The sequence below is a fragment of the Lagopus muta genome, unplaced genomic scaffold, assembly GCF_023343835.1.
Source record: "Lagopus muta isolate bLagMut1 unplaced genomic scaffold, bLagMut1 primary scaffold_91, whole genome shotgun sequence".
Classification (NCBI taxonomy): Eukaryota; Metazoa; Chordata; class Aves; order Galliformes; family Phasianidae; genus Lagopus; species Lagopus muta.
This window is the reverse complement of record NW_026040270.1, coordinates 127,501-149,530: the sequence shown is the minus strand read 5'-3', so window position 1 is coordinate 149,530 and position 22,030 is coordinate 127,501. Positions and strand designations below refer to the sequence as shown.

The window sequence follows — 22,030 nt, the reverse complement described above, 5'->3', positions numbered from 1 at the left end:
AAGGGGAAAAACAGGGATTTCTATGAAAATCAGCAATATTTTAGGGGAAAAACAGGGATTTCTATGAAAATAAGTGATATTTTAGGTGAAAAACAGGGATTTCCAGGAAAATAAGCGATATTTAAGGTTAAAAACAGGGATTTCTATGAAAATAAGCGATATTTAAGGTTAAAAACAGGGATTTCTATGAAAATAAGCGATATTTTAGGGTTAAAAATGGGGATTTCTATGAAAATAAGCGATATTAATGTTAAAAACGGGGATTTCTATGAAAATAAGCGATATTTAAGGGGAATAACAGGGATTTCTATGAAAATAAGCGATATTTGAGGTTAAAAACAGGGATTTCTATGAAAATAAGCGATATTTAAGGTTAAAAACAGGGATTTCTATGAAAATAAGCGATATTTAAGGGGAAAAACAGGGATTTCTATGAAAATCAGCAATATTTTAGGGGAAAAACAGGGATTTCTACGAAAATAAGCGATATTTAAGGTTAAAAACAGGGATTTCCATGAAAATAAGCGATATTTCAGGTTAAAAACAGGGATTTCTATGAAAATAAGCGATATTTTAGGGGAAAAAGAGGGATTTCTATGAAAATAAGCGATATTTAAGGTTAAAAACAGGGATTTCTAGGAAAATAAGCGATATTTCAGGTGAAAAACAGGGATTTCTATGAAAATAAGCGATATTTAAGGGGAAAAAGAGGGATTTCTATGAAAATAAGCGATATTTAAGGTTAAAAACAGGGATTTCTATGAAAATAAGCGATATTTATGGTTAAAAACAGGGATTTCTATGAAAATAAGCGATATTAAAGGTTAAAAACAGGGATTTCTATGAAAATAAGCGATATTTAAGGGGAAAAACAGGGATTTCTATAAAAATCAGCAATATTTTAGGGGAAAAACAGGGATTTCCATGAAAATAAGCGATATTTTAGGGGAAAAAGAGGGATTTCTATGAAAATAAGCGATATTTCAGGTTAAAAACAGGGATTTCTATGAAAATAAGCGATATTTAAGGTTAAAAACAGGGATTTCTATGAAAATAAGCGATATTTAAGGTTAAAAACAGGGATTTCCATGAAAATAAGCGATATTTTAGGGGAAAAAGAGGGATTTCTATGAAAATAAGCGATATTTTAGGTTAAAAACAGGGATTTCTATGAAAATAAGCGATATTTCAGGTTAAAAACAGGGATTTCTAGGAAAATAAGTGATATTTTAGGGGAAAAACAGGGATTTCTATGAAAATAAGCGATATTTAAGGTTAAAAACAGGGATTTCTATGAAAATAAGCGATATTTTAGGGGAAAAACAGGGATTTCTTTGAAAATCAGCATTATTTAAGGTTAAAAACAGGGATTTCCATGAAAATAAGCGATATTTTAGGGGAAAAAGAGGGATTTCTATGAAAATAAGTGATATTTTAGGGGAGAAACAGGGATTTCTATGAAAATAAGTGATATTTTAGGGGAAAAAGAGGGATTTCTATGAAAATAAGTGATATTTTAGGTGAAAAACAGGGATTTCCAGGAAAATAAGCGATATTTAAGGTTAAAAACAGGGATTTCTATGAAAATAAGCGATATTTAAGGTTAAAAACAGGGATTTCTATGAAAATAAGCGATATTTAAGGTTAAAAACAGGGATTTCTATGAAAATAAGCGATATTTTAGGGTTAAAAATGGGGATTTCTATGAAAATAAGCGATATTAATGTTAAAAACGGGGATTTCTATGAAAATAAGCGATATTTAAGGGGAATAACAGGGATTTCTATGAAAATAAGCGATATTTGAGGTTAAAAACAGGGATTTCTATGAAAATAAGCGATATTTAAGGTTAAAAACAGGGATTTCTATGAAAATAAGCGATATTTAAGGGGAAAAACAGGGATTTCTATGAAAATCAGCAATATTTTAGGGGAAAAACAGGGATTTCTACGAAAATAAGCGATATTTCAGGTTAAAAACAGGGATTTCCATGAAAATAAGCGATATTTTAGGTTAAAAACAGGGATTTCTATGAAAATAAGCGATATTTTAGGGGAAAAAGAGGGATTTCTTTGAAAATCAGCGATATTGAAGGTTAAAAACAGGGATTTCTATGAAAATAAGCGATATTTTAGGGGAAAAACAGGGATTTCTATGAAAATAAGCGATATTTAAGGTTAAAAACAGGGATTTCTAGGAAAATAAGCGATATTTCAGGTGAAAAACAGGGATTTCTATGAAAATCAGCAATATTTTAGGGGAAAAAGAGGGATTTCTATGAAAATAAGCGATATTTAAGGTTAAAAACAGGGATTTCTATGAAAATAAGCGATATTTATGGTTAAAAACAGGGATTTCTATGAAAATAAGCGATATTTAAGGGGAAAAACAGGGATTTCTATAAAAATCAGCAATATTTTAGGGGAAAAACAGGGATTTCCATGAAAATAAGCGATATTTTAGGGGAAAAAGAGGGATTTCTATGAAAATAAGCGATATTTCAGGTTAAAAACAGGGATTTCTATGAAAATAAGCGATATTTAAGGTTAAAAACAGGGATTTCTATGAAAATAAGCGATATTTAAGGTTAAAAACAGGGATTTCTATGAAAATAAGCGATATTTAAGGTTAAAAACAGGGATTTCTATGAAAATTAGCGATATTTCAGGGGAAAAACAGGGATTTCTATGAAAATAAGCGATATTTAAGGTTAAAAACAGGGATTTCCATGAAAATAAGCGATATTTTAGGGGAAAAAGAGGGATTTCTATGAAAATAAGCGATATTTTAGGTTAAAAACAGGGATTTCTATGAAAATAAGCGATATTTAAGGGGAAAAACAGGGATTTCTATAAAAATCAGCAATATTTTAGGGGAAAAACAGGGATTTCCATGAAAATAAGCGATATTTTAGGGGAAAAAGAGGGATTTCTATGAAAATAAGCGATATTTCAGGTTAAAAACAGGGATTTCTATGAAAATAAGCGATATTTAAGGTTAAAAACAGGGATTTCTATGAAAATAAGCGATATTTAAGGTTAAAAACAGGGATTTCTATGAAAATTAGCGATATTTAAGGTTAAAAACAGGGATTTCCATGAAAATAAGCGATATTTTAGGGGAAAAAGAGGGATTTCTATGAAAATAAGCGATATTTTAGGTTAAAAACAGGGATTTCTATGAAAGTCAGCGATATTTCAGGTGAAAAACAGGGATTTCTATGAAAGTCAGCGATATTTTAGGGGAAAAACAGGGATTTCTATGAAAATAAGCGATATTTAAGGGGAAAAACAGGGATTTCTATGAAAATCAGCGATATTTAAGGTTAAAAACAGGGATTTCTATGAAAATAAGCGATATTTCAGGTTAAAAACAGGGATTTCTATGAAAATAAGCGATATTTCAGGTTAAAAACAGGGATTTCTATGAAAATAAGCGATATTTAAGGTTAAAAACAGGGATTTCTATGAAAATAAGCGATATTTATGGTTAAAAACAGTGATTTCTATGAAAATAAGCGATATTAAAGGTTAAAAACAGGGATTTCTATGAAAATAAGCGATATTTTAGGGGAAAAACAGGGATTTCTATGAAAATAAGCGATATTTCAGGTGAAAAACAGGGATTTCTATGAAAGTCAGCGATATTTTAGGGGAAAAACAGGGATTTCTATGAAAATAAGCGATATTTAAGGGGAAAAACAGGGATTTCTATGAAAATCAGCATTATTTTAGGGGAAAAACAGGGATTTCCATGAAAATAAGCGATATTGAAGGTTAAAAACAGGGATTTCTATGAAAATAAGCGATATTTCAGGTTAAAAACAGGGATTTCTATGAAAATAAGCGATATTTATGGTTAAAAACAGGGATTTCTATGAAAATAAGCGATATTTAAGGTTAAAAACAGGGATTTCTATGAAAATAAGCGATATTTTAGGGGAAAAACAGGGATTTCTAGGAAAATCAGCGATATTTAAGGTTAAAAACAGGGATTTCTATGAAAGTCAGCGATATTGAAGGTTAAAAACAGGGATTTCTATGAAAATAAGCGATATTTTAGGGGAAAAACAGGGATTTCTATGAAAATCAGCGATATTTTAGGGGAAAAACAGGGATTTCCATGAAAATAAGTGATATTTCAGGGGAAAAAGAGGGATTTCTATGAAAATAAGTGATATTTTAGGGGAGAAACAGGGATTTCCAGGAAAATAAGCGATATTTAAGGTTAAAAACAGGGATTTCTATGAAAATAAGCGATATTTCAGGTTAAAAACAGGGATTTCTATGAAAATAAGCGATATTTAAGGTTAAAAACAGGGATTTCTATGAAAATAAGCGATATTTAAGGGGAAAAAGAGGGATTTCTATAAAAATCAGCAATATTTTAGGGGAAAAACAGGGATTTCCATGAAAATAAGCGATATTTTAGGGGAAAAAGAGGGATTTCTATGAAAATAAGCGATATTTCAGGTTAAAAACAGGGATTTCTATGAAAATAAGCGATATTTAAGGTTAAAAACAGGGATTTCTATGAAAATAAGCGATATTTAAGGTTAAAAACAGGGATTTCTATGAAAATAAGCGATATTTCAGGGGAAAAACAGGGATTTCTATGAAAATAAGCGATATTTAAGGTTAAAAACAGGGATTTCTATGAAAATAAGCGATATTTAAGGTTAAAAACAGGGATTTCTATGAAAATAAGCGATATTTCAGGGGAAAAACAGGGATTTCTATGAAAATAAGCGATATTTAAGGTTAAAAACAGGGATTTCTATGAAAATAAGCGATATTTAAGGGGAAAAAGAGGGATTTCTATGAAAATAAGCGATATTTAAGGTTAAAAACAGGGATTTCTATGAAAATAAGCAATATTTAAGGTTAAAAACAGGGATTTCTATGAAAATCAGCGATATTTTAGGGGAAAAACAGGGATTTCTATGAAAATAAGCGATATTTTAGGGGAAAAAGAGGGATTTCCATGAAAATAAGTGATATTTTAAGGGAAAAACAGGGATTTCTATGAAAATAAGCGATATTTTAGGGGAAAAACAGGGATTTCTATGAAAATAAGCGATATTTCAGGTTAAAAACAGGGATTTCTTTAAAAATAAGCGATATTTAAGGTTAAAAACAGGGATTTCTATGAAAATCAGCGATATTTTAGGGGAAAAACAGGGATTTCTATGAAAATAAGCGATATTTAAGGTTAAAAACAGGGATTTCTATGAAAATAAGAGATATTTTAGGGGAAAAACAGGGATTTCTATGAAAATAAGCGATATTTTAGGGGAAAAACAGGGATTGCTATGAAAATAAGCGATATTTCAGGTTAAAAACAGGGATTTCTATGAAAATAAGAGATATTTAAGGTTAAAAACAGGGATTTCTATGAAAATAAGCGATATTTAAGGTTAAAAACAGGGATTTCCATGAAAATAAGCGATATTTCAGGTTAAAAACAGGGATTTCTATGAAAATAAGCGATATTTCAGGTGAAAAACAGGGATTTCTAGGAAAATAAGCGATATTTCAGGTGAAAAACAGGGATTTCTGGGAAAATAAGCGATATTTCAGGTTAAAAACAGGGATTTCTATGAAAATAAGCGATATTTAAGGTTAAAAACAGGGATTTCTATGAAAATAAGCGATATTTAAGGTTAAAAACAGGGATTTCTATGAAAATAAGCGATATTTTAGGGGAAAAAGAGGGATTTCTATGAAAATAAGCGATATTTAAGGTTAAAAACAGGGATTTCTATGAAAATAAGCGATATTTAAGGTTAAAAACAGGGATTTCTATGAAAATAAGCGATATTTTAGGGGAAAAACAGGGATTTCTATGAAAATAAGCGATATTTTAGGTTAAAAACAGGGATTTCTATGAAAATAAGCGATATTTCAGGTTAAAAACAGGGATTTCTAGGAAAATAAGTGATATTTTAGGGGAAAAACAGGGATTTCTATGAAAATAAGCGATATTTAAGGTTAAAAACAGGGATTTCTATGAAAATAAGCGATATTTTAGGGGAAAAACAGGGATTTCTTTGAAAATCAGCATTATTTAAGGTTAAAAACAGGGATTTCCATGAAAATAAGCGATATTTTAGGGGGAAAAGAGGGATTTCTATGAAAATAAGTGATATTTTAGGGGAGAAACAGGGATTTCTATGAAAATAAGTGATATTTTAGGGGAAAAAGAGGGATTTCTATGAAAATAAGTGATATTTTAGGTGAAAAACAGGGATTACCAGGAAAATAAGCGATATTTAAGGTTAAAAACAGGGATTTCTATGAAAATAAGCGATATTTAAGGTTAAAAACAGGGATTTCTATGAAAATAAGCGATATTTAAGGTTAAAAACAGGGATTTCTATGAAAATAAGCGATATTTTAGGGTTAAAAATGGGGATTTCTATGAAAATAAGCGATATTAATGTTAAAAACGGGGATTTCTATGAAAATAAGCGATATTTAAGGGGAATAACAGGGATTTCTATGAAAATAAGCGATATTTCAGGTTAAAAACAGGGATTTCTATGAAAATAAGCGATATTTTAGGGGAAAAACAGGGATTTCTAGGAAAATAAGCGATATTTCAGGTGAAAAACAGGGATTTCTATGAAAGTCAGCGATATTTCAGGGGAAAAACAAGGATTTCTATGAAAATAAGCGATATTTTAGGGGAAAAACAGGGATTTCTATGAAAATCAGCGATATTTTAGGGGAAAAACAGGGATTTCCATGAAAATAAGTGATATTTCAGGGGAAAAAGAGGGATTTCTATGAAAATAAGTGATATTTTAGGGGAGAAACAGGGATTTCTATGAAAATAAGTGATATTTTAGGTGAAAAACAGGGATTTCCAGGAAAATAAGCGATATTTTAAGGTTAAAAACAGGGATTTCTATGAAAATAAGCGATATTTAAGGTTAAAAACAGGGATTTCCATGAAAATAAGCGATATTTAAGGTTAAAAACAGGGATTTCTATGAAAATAAGCGATATTTAAGGTTAAAAACAGGGATTTCTAGGAAAATAAGCGATATTTTAGGGGAAAAACAGGGATTTCTGTGAAAATCAGCAATATTTTAGGGGAAAAACAGGGATTTCCATGAAAATAAGCGATATTTTAGGGGAAAAAGAGGGATTTCTATGAAAATAAGCGATATTTCAGGTTAAAAACAGGGATTTCTATGAAAATAAGCGATATTTAAGGTTAAAAACAGGGATTTCTATGAAAATAAGCGATATTTAAGGTTAAAAACAGGGATTTCTATGAAAGTCAGCGATATTTTAGGGGAAAAAGAGGGATTTCTATGAAAATAAGCGATATTTAAGGTTAAAAACAGGGATTTCCATGAAAATAAGCGATATTTTAGGGGAAAAAGAGGGATTTCTATGAAAATAAGCGATATTTTAGGTTAAAAACAGGGATTTCTATGAAAATAAGCGATATTTCAGGTTAAAAACAGGGATTTCTAGGAAAATAAGTGATATTTTAGGGGAAAAACAGGGATTTCTATGAAAATCAGCGATATTTAAGGTTAAAAACAGGGATTTCTATGAAAATAAGCGATATTTTAGGGGAAAAACAGGGATTTCTTTGAAAATCAGCATTATTTAAGGTTAAAAACAGGGATTTCCATGAAAATAAGCGATATTTTAGGGGAAAAAGAGGGATTTCTATGAAAATAAGTGATATTTTAGGGGAGAAACAGGGATTTCTATGAAAATAAGTGATATTTTAGGGGAAAAAGAGGGATTTCTATGAAAATAAGTGATATTTTAGGTGAAAAACAGGGATTTCCAGGAAAATAAGCGATATTTAAGGTTAAAAACAGGGATTTCTATGAAAATAAGCGATATTTAAGGTTAAAAACAGGGATTTCTATGAAAATAAGCGATATTTCAGGTTAAAAACAGGGATTTCTATGAAAATAAGCGATATTTAAGGTTAAAAACAGGGATTTCTATGAAAATAAGCGATATTAATGTTAAAAACGGGGATTTCTATGAAAATAAGCGATATTTAAGGGGAATAACAGGGATTTCTATGAAAATAAGCGATATTTGAGGTTAAAAACAGGGATTTCTATGAAAATAAGCGATATTTAAGGTTAAAAACAGGGATTTCTATGAAAATAAGCGATATTTAAGGTTAAAAACAGGGATTTCTATGAAAATCAGCAATATTTTAGGGGAAAAACAGGGATTTCTACGAAAATAAGCGATATTTAAGGTTAAAAACAGGGATTTCCATGAAAATAAGCGATATTTCAGGTTAAAAACAGGGATTTCTATGAAAATAAGCGATATTTTAGGGGAAAAAGAGGGATTTCTTTGAAAATCAGCGATATTGAAGGTTAAAAACAGGGATTTCTATGAAAATAAGCGATATTTTAGGGGAAAAACAGGGATTTCTATGAAAATAAGCGATATTTAAGGTTAAAAACAGGGATTTCTAGGAAAATAAGCGATATTTCAGGTGAAAAACAGGGATTTCTATGAAAATAAGCGATATTTAAGGGGAAAAAGAGGGATTTCTATGAAAATAAGCGATATTTAAGGTTAAAAACAGGGATTTCTATGAAAATAAGCGATATTTATGGTTAAAAACAGGGATTTCTATGAAAATAAGCGATATTTCAGGTTAAAAACAGGGATTTCTATGAAAATAAGCGATATTTAAGGGGAAAAACAGGGATTTCTATAAAAATCAGCAATATTTTAGGGGAAAAACAGGGATTTCCATGAAAATAAGCGATATTTTAGGGGAAAAAGAGGGATTTCTATGAAAATAAGCGATATTTCAGGTTAAAAACAGGGATTTCTATGAAAATAAGCGATATTTAAGGTTAAAAACAGGGATTTCTATGAAAATAAGCGATATTTAAGGTTAAAAACAGGGATTTCCATGAAAATAAGCGATATTTTAGGGGAAAAAGAGGGATTTCTATGAAAATAAGCGATATTTTAGGTTAAAAACAGGGATTTCTATGAAAATAAGCGATATTTCAGGTTAAAAACAGGGATTTCTATGAAAATAAGCGATATTTTAGGGGAAAAAGAGGGATTTCTATGAAAATAAGCGATATTTCAGGTTAAAAACAGGGATTTCTATGAAAATAAGCGATATTTAAGGTTAAAAACAGGGATTTCTATGAAAATAAGCGATATTTAAGGTTAAAAACAGGGATTTCTATGAAAGTCAGCGATATTTTAGGGGAAAAAGAGGGATTTCTATGAAAATAAGCGATATTTAAGGTTAAAAACAGGGATTTCCATGAAAATAAGCGATATTTTAGGGGAAAAAGAGGGATTTCTATGAAAATAAGCGATATTTTAGGTTAAAAACAGGGATTTCTATGAAAATAAGCGATATTTCAGGTTAAAAACAGGGATTTCTAGGAAAATAAGTGATATTTTAGGGGAAAAACAGGGATTTCTATGAAAATCAGCGATATTTAAGGTTAAAAACAGGGATTTCTATGAAAATAAGCGATATTTTAGGGGAAAAACAGGGATTTCTTTGAAAATCAGCATTATTTAAGGTTAAAAACAGGGATTTCCATGAAAATAAGCGATATTTTAGGGGAAAAAGAGGGATTTCTATGAAAATAAGTGATATTTTAGGGGAGAAACAGGGATTTCTATGAAAATAAGTGATATTTTAGGGGAAAAAGAGGGATTTCTATGAAAATAAGTGATATTTTAGGTGAAAAACAGGGATTTCCAGGAAAATAAGCGATATTTAAGGTTAAAAACAGGGATTTCTATGAAAATAAGCGATATTTTAGGGGAAAAACAGGGATTTCTATGAAAATAAGCGATATTTAAGGTTAAAAACAGGGATTTCTATGAAAATAAGCGATATTTTAGGGTTAAAAATGGGGATTTCTATGAAAATAAGCGATATTAATGTTAAAAACGGGGATTTCTATGAAAATAAGCGATATTTAAGGGGAAAAACAGGGATTTCTATGAAAATAAGCGATATTTAAGGGGAAAAACAGGGATTTCTATGAAAATCAGCAATATTTTAGGGGAAAAACAGGGATTTCTACGAAAATAAGCGATATTTAAGGTTAAAAACAGGGATTTCCATGAAAATAAGCGATATTTCAGGTTAAAAACAGGGATTTCTATGAAAATAAGCGATATTTTAGGGGAAAAAGAGGGATTTCTTTGAAAATCAGCGATATTGAAGGTTAAAAACAGGGATTTCTATGAAAATAAGCGATATTTTAGGGGAAAAACAGGGATTTCTATGAAAATAAGCGATATTTAAGGTTAAAAACAGGGATTTCTAGGAAAATAAGCGATATTTAAGGGGAAAAAGAGGGATTTCTATGAAAATAAGCGATATTTAAGGTTAAAAACAGGGATTTCTATGAAAATAAGCGATATTTAAGGGGAAAAAGAGGGATTTCTATGAAAATAAGCGATATTTAAGGTTAAAAACAGGGATTTCTATGAAAATAAGCGATATTTCAGGTTAAAAACAGGGATTTCTATGAAAATAAGCGATATTTAAGGGGAAAAACAGGGATTTCTATAAAAATCAGCAATATTTTAGGGGAAAAACAGGGATTTCCATGAAAATAAGCGATATTTTAGGGGAAAAAGAGGGATTTCTATGAAAATAAGCGATATTTCAGGTTAAAAACAGGGATTTCTATGAAAATAAGCGATATTTAAGGTTAAAAACAGGGATTTCTATGAAAATAAGCGATATTTAAGGTTAAAAACAGGGATTTCCATGAAAATAAGCGATATTTTAGGGGAAAAAGAGGGATTTCTATGAAAATAAGCGATATTTTAGGTTAAAAACAGGGATTTCTATGAAAATAAGCGATATTTCAGGTTAAAAACAGGGATTTCTAGGAAAATAAGTGATATTTTAGGGGAAAAACAGGGATTTCTATGAAAATAAGCGATATTTAAGGTTAAAAACAGGGATTTCTATGAAAATAAGCGATATTTAAGGTTAAAAACAGGGATTTCTATGAAAATAAGCGATATTTTAGGGGAAAAACAGGGATTTCTTTGAAAATCAGCATTATTTAAGGTTAAAAACAGGGATTTCCATGAAAATAAGCGATATTTTAGGGGAAAAAGAGGGATTTCTATGAAAATAAGTGATATTTTAGGGGAGAAACAGGGATTTCTATGAAAATAAGTGATATTTTAGGGGAAAAAGAGGGATTTCTATGAAAATAAGTGATATTTTAGGTGAAAAACAGGGATTTCCAGGAAAATAAGCGATATTTAAGGTTAAAAACAGGGATTTCTATGAAAATAAGCGATATTTAAGGTTAAAAACAGGGATTTCTATGAAAATAAGCGATATTTAAGGTTAAAAACAGGGATTTCTATGAAAATAAGCGATATTTTAGGGTTAAAAATGGGGATTTCTATGAAAATAAGCGATATTAATGTTAAAAACGGGGATTTCTATGAAAATAAGCGATATTTAAGGGGAATAACAGGGATTTCTATGAAAATAAGCGATATTTGAGGTTAAAAACAGGGATTTCTATGAAAATAAGCGATATTTAAGGTTAAAAACAGGGATTTCTATGAAAATAAGCGATATTTAAGGGGAAAAACAGGGATTTCTATGAAAATCAGCAATATTTTAGGGGAAAAACAGGGATTTCTATGAAAATAAGCGATATTTAAGGTTAAAAACAGGGATTTCCATGAAAATAAGCGATATTTCAGGTTAAAAACAGGGATTTCTATGAAAATAAGCGATATTTTAGGGGAAAAAGAGGGATTTCTTTGAAAATCAGCGATATTGAAGGTTAAAAACAGGGATTTCTATGAAAATAAGCGATATTTTAGGGGAAAAACAGGGATTTCTATGAAAATAAGCGATATTTAAGGTTAAAAACAGGGATTTCTAGGAAAATAAGCGATATTTCAGGTGAAAAACAGGGATTTCTATGAAAATCAGCAATATTTTAGGGGAAAAAGAGGGATTTCTATGAAAATAAGCGATATTTAAGGTTAAAAACAGGGATTTCTATGAAAATAAGCGATATTTATGGTTAAAAACAGGGATTTCTATGAAAATAAGCGATATTAAAGGTTAAAAACAGGGATTTCTATGAAAATAAGCGATATTTAAGGGGAAAAACAGGGATTTCTATAAAAATCAGCAATATTTTAGGGGAAAAACAGGGATTTCCATGAAAATAAGCGATATTTTAGGGGAAAAAGAGGGATTTCTATGAAAATAAGCGATATTTCAGGTTAAAAACAGGGATTTCTATGAAAATAAGCGATATTTAAGGTTAAAAACAGGGATTTCTATGAAAATAAGCGATATTTAAGGTTAAAAACAGGGATTTCTATGAAAATAAGCGATATTTAAGGTTAAAAACAGGGATTTCTATGAAAATAAGCGATATTTCAGGGGAAAAACAGGGATTTCTATGAAAATAAGCGATATTTAAGGTTAAAAACAGGGATTTCCATGAAAATAAGCGATATTTTAGGGGAAAAAGAGGGATTTCTATGAAAATAAGCGATATTTTAGGTTAAAAACAGGGATTTCTATGAAAGTCAGCGATATTTCAGGTGAAAAACAGGGATTTCTATGAAAGTCAGCGATATTTTAGGGGAAAAACAGGGATTTCTATGAAAATAAGCGATATTTAAGGGGAAAAACAGGGATTTCTATGAAAATCAGCAATATTTTAGGGGAAAAACAGGGATTTCCATGAAAATAAGCGATATTGAAGGTTAAAAACAGGGATTTCTATGAAAATAAGCGATATTTCAGGTTAAAAACAGGGATTTCTATGAAAATAAGCGATATTTAAGGTTAAAAACAGGGATTTCTATGAAAATAAGCGATATTTATGGTTAAAAACAGGGATTTCTATGAAAATAAGCGATATTAAAGGTTAAAAACAGGGATTTCTATGAGAATAAGCGATATTTAAGGTTAAAAACAGGGATTTCTATGAAAATAAGCGATATTTCAGGTGAAAAACAGGGATTTCTATGAAAGTCAGCGATATTTTAGGGGAAAAACAGGGATTTCTATGAAAATAAGCGATATTTAAGGTTAAAAACAGGGATTTCTATGAAAATCAGCAATATTTTAGGGGAAAAACAGGGATTTCCATGAAAATAAGTGATATTTCAGGGGAAAAAGAGGGATTTCTATGAAAATAAGTGATATTTTAGGGGAGAAACAGGGATTTCCAGGAAAATAAGCGATATTTAAGGTTAAAAACAGGGATTTCTATGAAAATAAGCGATATTTCAGGTTAAAAACAGGGATTTCTATGAAAATAAGCGATATTTAAGGTTAAAAACAGGGATTTCTATGAAAATAAGCGATATTTAAGGGGAAAAAGAGGGATTTCTATAAAAATCAGCAATATTTTAGGGGAAAAACAGGGATTTCCATGAAAATAAGCGATATTTTAGGGGAAAAAGAGGGATTTCTATGAAAATAAGCGATATTTCAGGTTAAAAACAGGGATTTCTATGAAAATAAGCGATATTTAAGGTTAAAAACAGGGATTTCTATGAAAATAAGCGATATTTAAGGTTAAAAACAGGGATTTCTATGAAAATAAGCGATATTTAAGGTTAAAAACAGGGATTTCCATGAAAATAAGCGATATTTTAGGGGAAAAAGAGGGATTTCTATGAAAATAAGCGATATTTTAGGTTAAAAACAGGGATTTCTATGAAAATAAGCAATATTTAAGGTTAAAAACAGGGATTTCTATGAAAATCAGCGATATTTTAGGGGAAAAACAGGGATTTCTATGAAAATAAGCGATATTTTAGGGGAAAAAGAGGGATTTCCATGAAAATAAGTGATATTTTAAGGGAAAAACAGGGATTTCTATGAAAATAAGCGATATTTAAGGGGAAAAACAGGGATTTCTATGAAAATAAGCGATATTTCAGGTTAAAAACAGGGATTTCTTTAAAAATAAGCGATATTTAAGGTTAAAAACAGGGATTTCTATGAAAATCAGCGATATTTTAGGGGAAAAACAGGGATTTCTATGAAAATAAGCGATATTTAAGGTTAAAAACAGGGATTTCTATGAAAATAAGAGATATTTTAGGGGAAAAACAGGGATTTCTATGAAAATAAGCGATATTTTAGGGGAAAAACAGGGATTGCTATGAAAATAAGCGATATTTCAGGTTAAAAACAGGGATTTCTATGAAAATAAGAGATATTTAAGGTTAAAAACAGGGATTTCTATGAAAATAAGCGATATTTAAGGTTAAAAACAGGGATTTCCATGAAAATAAGCGATATTTCAGGTTAAAAACAGGGATTTCTATGAAAATAAGCGATATTTCAGGTGAAAAACAGGGATTTCTAGGAAAATAAGCGATATTTCAGGTGAAAAACAGGGATTTCTGGGAAAATAAGCGATATTTCAGGTTAAAAACAGGGATTTCTATGAAAATAAGCGATATTTAAGGTTAAAAACAGGGATTTCTATGAAAATAAGCGATATTTAAGGTTAAAAACAGGGATTTCTATGAAAATAAGCGATATTTTAGGGGAAAAAGAGGGATTTCTATGAAAATAAGCGATATTTTAGGTTAAAAACAGGGATTTCTATGAAAATAAGCGATATTTTAGGGGAAAAAGAGGGATTTCTATGAAAATAAGCGATATTTTAGGTTAAAAACAGGGATTTCTATGAAAATAAGCGATATTTCAGGTTAAAAACAGGGATTTCTAGGAAAATAAGTGATATTTTAGGGGAAAAACAGGGATTTCTATGAAAATAAGCGATATTTAAGGTTAAAAACAGGGATTTCTATGAAAATAAGCGATATTTTAGGGGAAAAACAGGGATTTCTTTGAAAATCAGCATTATTTAAGGTTAAAAACAGGGATTTCCATGAAAATAAGCGATATTTTAGGGGAAAAAGAGGGATTTCTATGAAAATAAGTGATATTTTAGGGGAGAAACAGGGATTTCTATGAAAATAAGTGATATTTTAGGGGAAAAAGAGGGATTTCTATGAAAATAAGTGATATTTTAGGTGAAAAACAGGGATTACCAGGAAAATAAGCGATATTTAAGGTTAAAAACAGGGATTTCTATGAAAATAAGCGATATTTAAGGTTAAAAACAGGGATTTCTATGAAAATAAGCGATATTTAAGGTTAAAAACAGGGATTTCTATGAAAATAAGCGATATTTTAGGGTTAAAAATGGGGATTTCTATGAAAATAAGCGATATTAATGTTAAAAACGGGGATTTCTATGAAAATAAGCGATATTTAAGGGGAATAACAGGGATTTCTATGAAAATAAGCGATATTTGAGGTTAAAAACAGGGATTTCTATGAAAATAAGCGATATTTAAGGTTAAAAACAGGGATTTCTATGAAAATAAGCGATATTTAAGGGGAAAAACAGGGATTTCTATGAAAATCAGCAATATTTTAGGGGAAAAACAGGGATTTCTACGAAAATAAGCGATATTTAAGGTTAAAAACAGGGATTTCCATGAAAATAAGCGATATTTCAGGTTAAAAACAGGGATTTCTATGAAAATAAGCGATATTTAAGGTTAAAAACAGGGATTTCTAGGAAAATAAGCGATATTTCAGGTGAAAAACAGGGATTTCTATGAAAATCAGCAATATTTTAGGGGAAAAAGAGGGATTTCTATGAAAATAAGCGATATTTAAGGTTAAAAACAGGGATTTCTTTGAAAATAAGCGATATTTAAGGGGAAAAACAGGGATTTCTATAAAAATCAGCAATATTTTAGGGGAAAAACAGGGATTTCCATGAAAATAAGCGATATTTTAGGGGAAAAAGAGGGATTTCTATGAAAATAAGCGATATTTCAGGTTAAAAACAGGGATTTCTATGAAAATAAGCGATATTTAAGGTTAAAAACAGGGATTTCTATGAAAATCAGCGATATTTAAGGTTAAAAACAGGGATTTCTATGAAAATAAGCGATATTTAAGGTTAAAAACAGGGATTTCTATGAAAATAAGCGATATTTCAGGGGAAAAACAGGGATTTCTATGAAAATAAGCGATATTTAAGGTTAAAAACAGGGATTTCCATGAAAATAAGCGATATTTTAGGGGAAAAAGAGGGATTTCTATGAAAATAAGCGATATTTTAGGTTAAAAACAGGGATTTCTATGAAAATAAGCGATATTTTAGGGGAAAAACAGGGATTTCTATGAAAATAAGCGATATTTCAGGTGAAAAACAGGGATTTCTATGAAAGTCAGCGATATTTTAGGGGAAAAACAGGGATTTCTATGAAAATAAGCGATATTTAAGGGGAAAAACAGGGATTTCTATGAAAATCAGCAATATTTTAGGGGAAAAACAGGGATTTCCATGAAAATAAGCGATATTGAAGGTTAAAAACAGGGATTTCTATGAAAATAAGCGATATTTCAGGTTAAAAACAGGGATTTCTATGAAAATAAGCGATATTTAAGGTTAAAAACAGGGATTTCTATGAAAATAAGCGATATTTATGGTTAAAAACAGGGATTTCTATGAAAATAAGCGATATTAAAGGTTAAAAACAGGGATTTCTATGAAAATAAGCGATATTTTAGGGGAAAAACAGGGATTTCTATGAAAATAAGCGATATTTCAGGTGAAAAACAGGGATTTCTATGAAAGTCAGCGATATTTCAGGGGAAAAACAGGGATTTCTATGAAAATCAGCAATATTTTAGGGGAAAAACAGGGATTTCCATGAAAATAAGCGATATTTCAGGTTAAAAACAGGGATTTCTATGAAAATAAGCGATATTTCAGGTGAAAAACAGGGATTTCTAGGAAAATAAGCGATATTTCAGGTGAAAAACAGGGATTTCTGGGAAAATAAGCGATATTTCAGGTTAAAAACAGGGATTTCTATGAAAATAAGCGATATTTAAGGTTAAAAACAGGGATTTCTATGAAAATAAGCGATATTTAAGGTTAAAAACAGGGATTTCTATGAAAATAAGCGATATTTTAGGGGAAAAAGAGGGATTTCTATGAAAATAAGCGATATTTTAGGTTAAAAACAGGGATTTCTATGAAAATAAGCGATATTTTAGGGGAAAAAGAGGGATTTCTATGAAAATAAGCGATATTTTAGGTTAAAAACAGGGATTTCTATGAAAATAAGCGATATTTCAGGTTAAAAACAGGGATTTCTAGGAAAATAAGTGATATTTTAGGGGAAAAACAGGGATTTCTATGAAAATAAGCGATATTTAAGGTTAAAAACAGGGATTTCTATGAAAATAAGCGATATTTTAGGGGAAAAACAGGGATTTCTTTGAAAATCAGCATTATTTAAGGTTAAAAACAGGGATTTCCATGAAAATAAGCGATATTTTAGGGGAAAAAGAGGGATTTCTATGAAAATAAGTGATATTTTAGGGGAGAAACAGGGATTTCTATGAAAATAAGTGATATTTTAGGGGAAAAAGAGGGATTTCTATGAAAATAAGTGATATTTTAGGTGAAAAACAGGGATTACCAGGAAAATAAGCGATATTTAAGGTTAAAAACAGGGATTTCTATGAAAATAAGCGATATTTCAGGGGAAAAACAGGGATTTCTATGAAAATAAGCGATATTTAAGGTTAAAAACAGGGATTTCTATGAAAATAAGCGATATTTTAGGGTTAAAAATGGGGATTTCTATGAAAATAAGCGATATTAATGTTAAAAACGGGGATTTCTATGAAAATAAGCGATATTTAAGGGGAATAACAGGGATTTCTATGAAAATAAGCGATATTTGAGGTTAAAAACAGGGATTTCTATGAAAATAAGCGATATTTAAGGTTAAAAACAGGGATTTCTATGAAAATAAGCGATATTTAAGGGGAAAAACAGGGATTTCTATGAAAATCAGCAATATTTTAGGGGAAAAACAGGGATTTCTACGAAAATAAGCGATATTTAAGGTTAAAAACAGGGATTTCCATGAAAATAAGCGATATTTCAGGTTAAAAACAGGGATTTCTATGAAAATAAGCGATATTTAAGGTTAAAAACAGGGATTTCTAGGAAAATAAGCGATATTTCAGGTGAAAAACAGGGATTTCTATGAAAATCAGCAATATTTTAGGGGAAAAAGAGGGATTTCTATGAAAATAAGCGATATTTAAGGTTAAAAACAGGGATTTCTATGAAAATAAGCGATATTTAAGGGGAAAAACAGGGATTTCTATAAAAATCAGCAATATTTTAGGGGAAAAACAGGGATTTCCATGAAAATAAGCGATATTTTAGGGGAAAAAGAGGGATTTCTATGAAAATAAGCGATATTTCAGGTTAAAAACAGGGATTTCTATGAAAATAAGCGATATTTAAGGTTAAAAACAGGGATTTCTATGAAAATCAGCGATATTTAAGGTTAAAAACAGGGATTTCTATGAAAATAAGCGATATTTAAGGTTAAAAACAGGGATTTCTATGAAAATAAGCGATATTTCAGGGGAAAAACAGGGATTTCTATGAAAATAAGCGATATTTAAGGTTAAAAACAGGGATTTCCATGAAAATAAGCGATATTTTAGGGGAAAAAGAGGGATTTCTATGAAAATAAGCGATATTTTAGGTTAAAAACAGGGATTTCTATGAAAATAAGCGATATTTTAGGGGAAAAACAGGGATTTCTATGAAAATAAGCGATATTTCAGGTGAAAAACAGGGATTTCTATGAAAGTCAGCGATATTTTAGGGGAAAAACAGGGATTTCTATGAAAATAAGCGATATTTAAGGGGAAAAACAGGGATTTCTATGAAAATCAGCAATATTTTAGGGGAAAAACAGGGATTTCCATGAAAATAAGCGATATTGAAGGTTAAAAACAGGGATTTCTATGAAAATAAGCGATATTTCAGGTTAAAAACAGGGATTTCTATGAAAATAAGCGATATTTAAGGTTAAAAACAGGGATTTCTATGAAAATAAGCGATATTTATGGTTAAAAACAGGGATTTCTATGAAAATAAGCGATATTAAAGGTTAAAAACAGGGATTTCTATGAAAATAAGCGATATTTTAGGGGAAAAACAGGGATTTCTATGAAAATAAGCGATATTTCAGGTGAAAAACAGGGATTTCTATGAAAGTCAGCGATATTTCAGGGGAAAAACAGGGATTTCTATGAAAATCAGCAATATTTTAGGGGAAAAACAGGGATTTCCATGAAAATAAGCGATATTGAAGGTTAAAAACAGGGATTTCTATGAAAATAAGCGATATTTCAGGTTAAAAACAGGGATTTCTATGAAAATAAGCGATATTTTTGGGTTAAAAACAGGGATTTCCATGAAAATAAGCGATATTTAAGGTTAAAAACAGGGATTTCTATGAAAATAAGCGATATTTTAGGGGAAAAACAGGGATTTCTAGGAAAATAAGCGATATTTCAGGTGAAAAACAGGGATTTCTATGAAAGTCAGCGATATTTCAGGGGAAAAACAGGGATTTCTATGAAAATAAGCGATATTTTAGGGGAAAAACAGGGATTTCTATGAAAATCAGCGATATTTTAGGGGAAAAACAGGGATTTCCATGAAAATAAGTGATATTTCAGGGGAAAAAGAGGGATTTCTATGAAAATAAGTGATATTTTAGGGGAGAAACAGGGATTTCCAGGAAAATAAGCGATATTTAAGGTTAAAAACAGGGATTTCTATGAAAATAAGCGATATTTAAGGTTAAAAACAGGGATTTCTATGAAAATAAGCGATATTTAAGGTTAAAAACAGGGATTTCTATGAAAATAAGCGATATTTAAGGGGAAAAACAGGGATTTCTATAAAAATCAGCAATATTTTAGGGGAAAAACAGGGATTTCCATGAAAATAAGCGATATTTTAGGGGAAAAAGAGGGATTTCTATGAAAATAAGCGATATTTCAGGTTAAAAACAGGGATTTCTATGAAAATAAGCGATATTTAAGGTTAAAAACAGGGATTTCTATGAAAATAAGCGATATTTAAGGTTAAAAACAGGGATTTCTATGAAAATAAGCGATATTTCAGGGGAAAAACAGGGATTTCTATGAAAATAAGCGATATTTAAGGTTAAAAACAGGGATTTCCATGAAAATAAGCGATATTTTAGGGGAAAAAGAGGGATTTCTATGAAAATAAGCGATATTTTAGGTTAAAAACAGGGATTTCTATGAAAATAAGCAATATTTAAGGTTAAAAACAGGGATTTCTATGAAAATCAGCGATATTTTAGGGGAAAAACAGGGATTTCTATGAAAATCAGCGATATTTTAGGGGAAAAAGAGGGATTTCCATGAAAATAAGTGATATTTTAAGGGAAAAACAGGGATTTCTATGAAAATAAGCGATATTTTAGGGGAAAAACAGGGATTTCTATGAAAATAAGCGATATTTTAGGGGAAAAACAGGGATTGCTATGAAAATAAGCGATATTTCAGGTTAAAAACAGGGATTTCTATGAAAATAAGAGATATTTAAGGTTAAAAACAGGGATTTCTATGAAAATAAGCGATATTTAAGGTTAAAAACAGGGATTTCCATGAAAATAAGCGATATTTCAGGTTTAAAACAGGGATTTCTATGAAAATAAGCGATATTTCAGGTGAAAAACAGGGATTTCTAGGAAAATAAGCGATATTTCAGGTGAAAAACAGGGATTTCTGGGAAAATAAGCGATATTTCAGGTGAAAAACAGGGATTTCTAGGAAAATAAGCGATATTTCAGGTGAAAAACAGGGATTTTTCTGAAAATAAGCGATATTTCAGGTGAAAAACAGGGATTTCTAGGAAAATAAGCGATATTTCAGGGGAAAAACAGGGATTTCCATGAAAATAAGCGATATTTCAGGTTAAAAACAGGGATTTCTGTGAAAATAAGCGATATTTCAGGTGAAAAACAGGGATTTCTAGGAAAATAAGTGATATTTCAGGTGAAAAACAGGGATTTCTAGGCAAATAAGCGATATTTCAGGTGAAAAACAGGGATTTCAAGGAAAATAAGCGATATTTCAGGTGAAAAACAGGGATTTCTAGGAAAATAAGCGATATTTCAGGTGAAAAACAGGGATATCTAGGCAAATAAGCGATATTTCAGGTGAAAAGCAGGGATTTCTATGAAAATAAGCGATATTTTAGGGGAAAAACAGGGATTTCCATGAAAATAAGCGATATTTAAGGGGAAAAACAGGGATTTCTAGGAAAATAAGCGATATTTAAGGTTAAAAACAGGGATTTCTATGAAAATAAGCGATATTTAAGGGGAAAAACAGGGATTTCTATGAAAATAAGCGATATTTCAGGTTAAAAACAGGGATTTCTATGAAAATAAGCGATATTTCAGGTTAAAAACAGGGATTTCTATGAAAATAAGCGATATTTCAGGTTAAAAACAGGGATTTCTATGAAAATAAGCGATATTTCAGGTTAAAAACAGGGATTTCTATGAAAATAAGCGATATTTAAGGTTAAAAACAGGGATTTCTAGGAAAATAAGCGATATTTCAGGTTAAAAACAGGGATTTCTATGAAAATAAGCGATATTTAAGGTTAAAAACAGGGATTTCTATGAAAATAAGCGATATTTTAGGGGAAAAACAGGGATTTCTATGAAAATAAGCGATATTTAAGGTTAAAAACCGGGATTTCTATGAAAATCAGCGATATTTAAGGGGAAAAACAGGGATTTCTATGAAAATAAGCGATATTTTAGGGGAAAATCAGGGATTTCTATGAAAATCAGCGATATTTTAGGGGAAAAAGAGGGATTTCTATGAAAATAAGCGATATTTAAGGTTAAAAACAGGGATTTCTACGAAAATAAGTGATATTTAAGGTTAAAAACAGGGATTTCCATGAAAATAAGCGATATTTTAGGGGAAAAACAGGGATTTCCATGAAAATAAGCGATATTTATGGTTAAAAACAGGGATTTCTATGAAAATAAGCGATATTTAAGGTTAAAAACAGGGATTTCTATGAAAATCAGCGATATTTAAGGTTAAAAAC

At 30.2% G+C, this 22,030-nt stretch overlaps 1 long non-coding RNA gene across 3 annotated transcripts; it reads left to right on the top strand.

Annotated features, from left to right (window-relative positions):
* Positions 1-296: 296 nt before the first annotated feature.
* On the top strand, positions 297-21,736 carry LOC125687840 (uncharacterized). Of its 3 annotated transcripts, none has more exons than XR_007374437.1 (4): positions 297-331; positions 5,826-5,866; positions 8,573-8,654; positions 21,243-21,736. It is a non-coding gene; the product is annotated as an uncharacterized LOC125687840 (long non-coding RNA). The 3 variants fall into 3 exon arrangements; XR_007374436.1 differs by lacking the exon at positions 297-331 and adding an exon at positions 1,773-1,807; XR_007374435.1 differs by lacking the exon at positions 297-331 and having other exon boundaries at positions 5,506-5,866.
* The last annotated feature ends 294 nt before the right edge of the window (positions 21,737-22,030 follow it).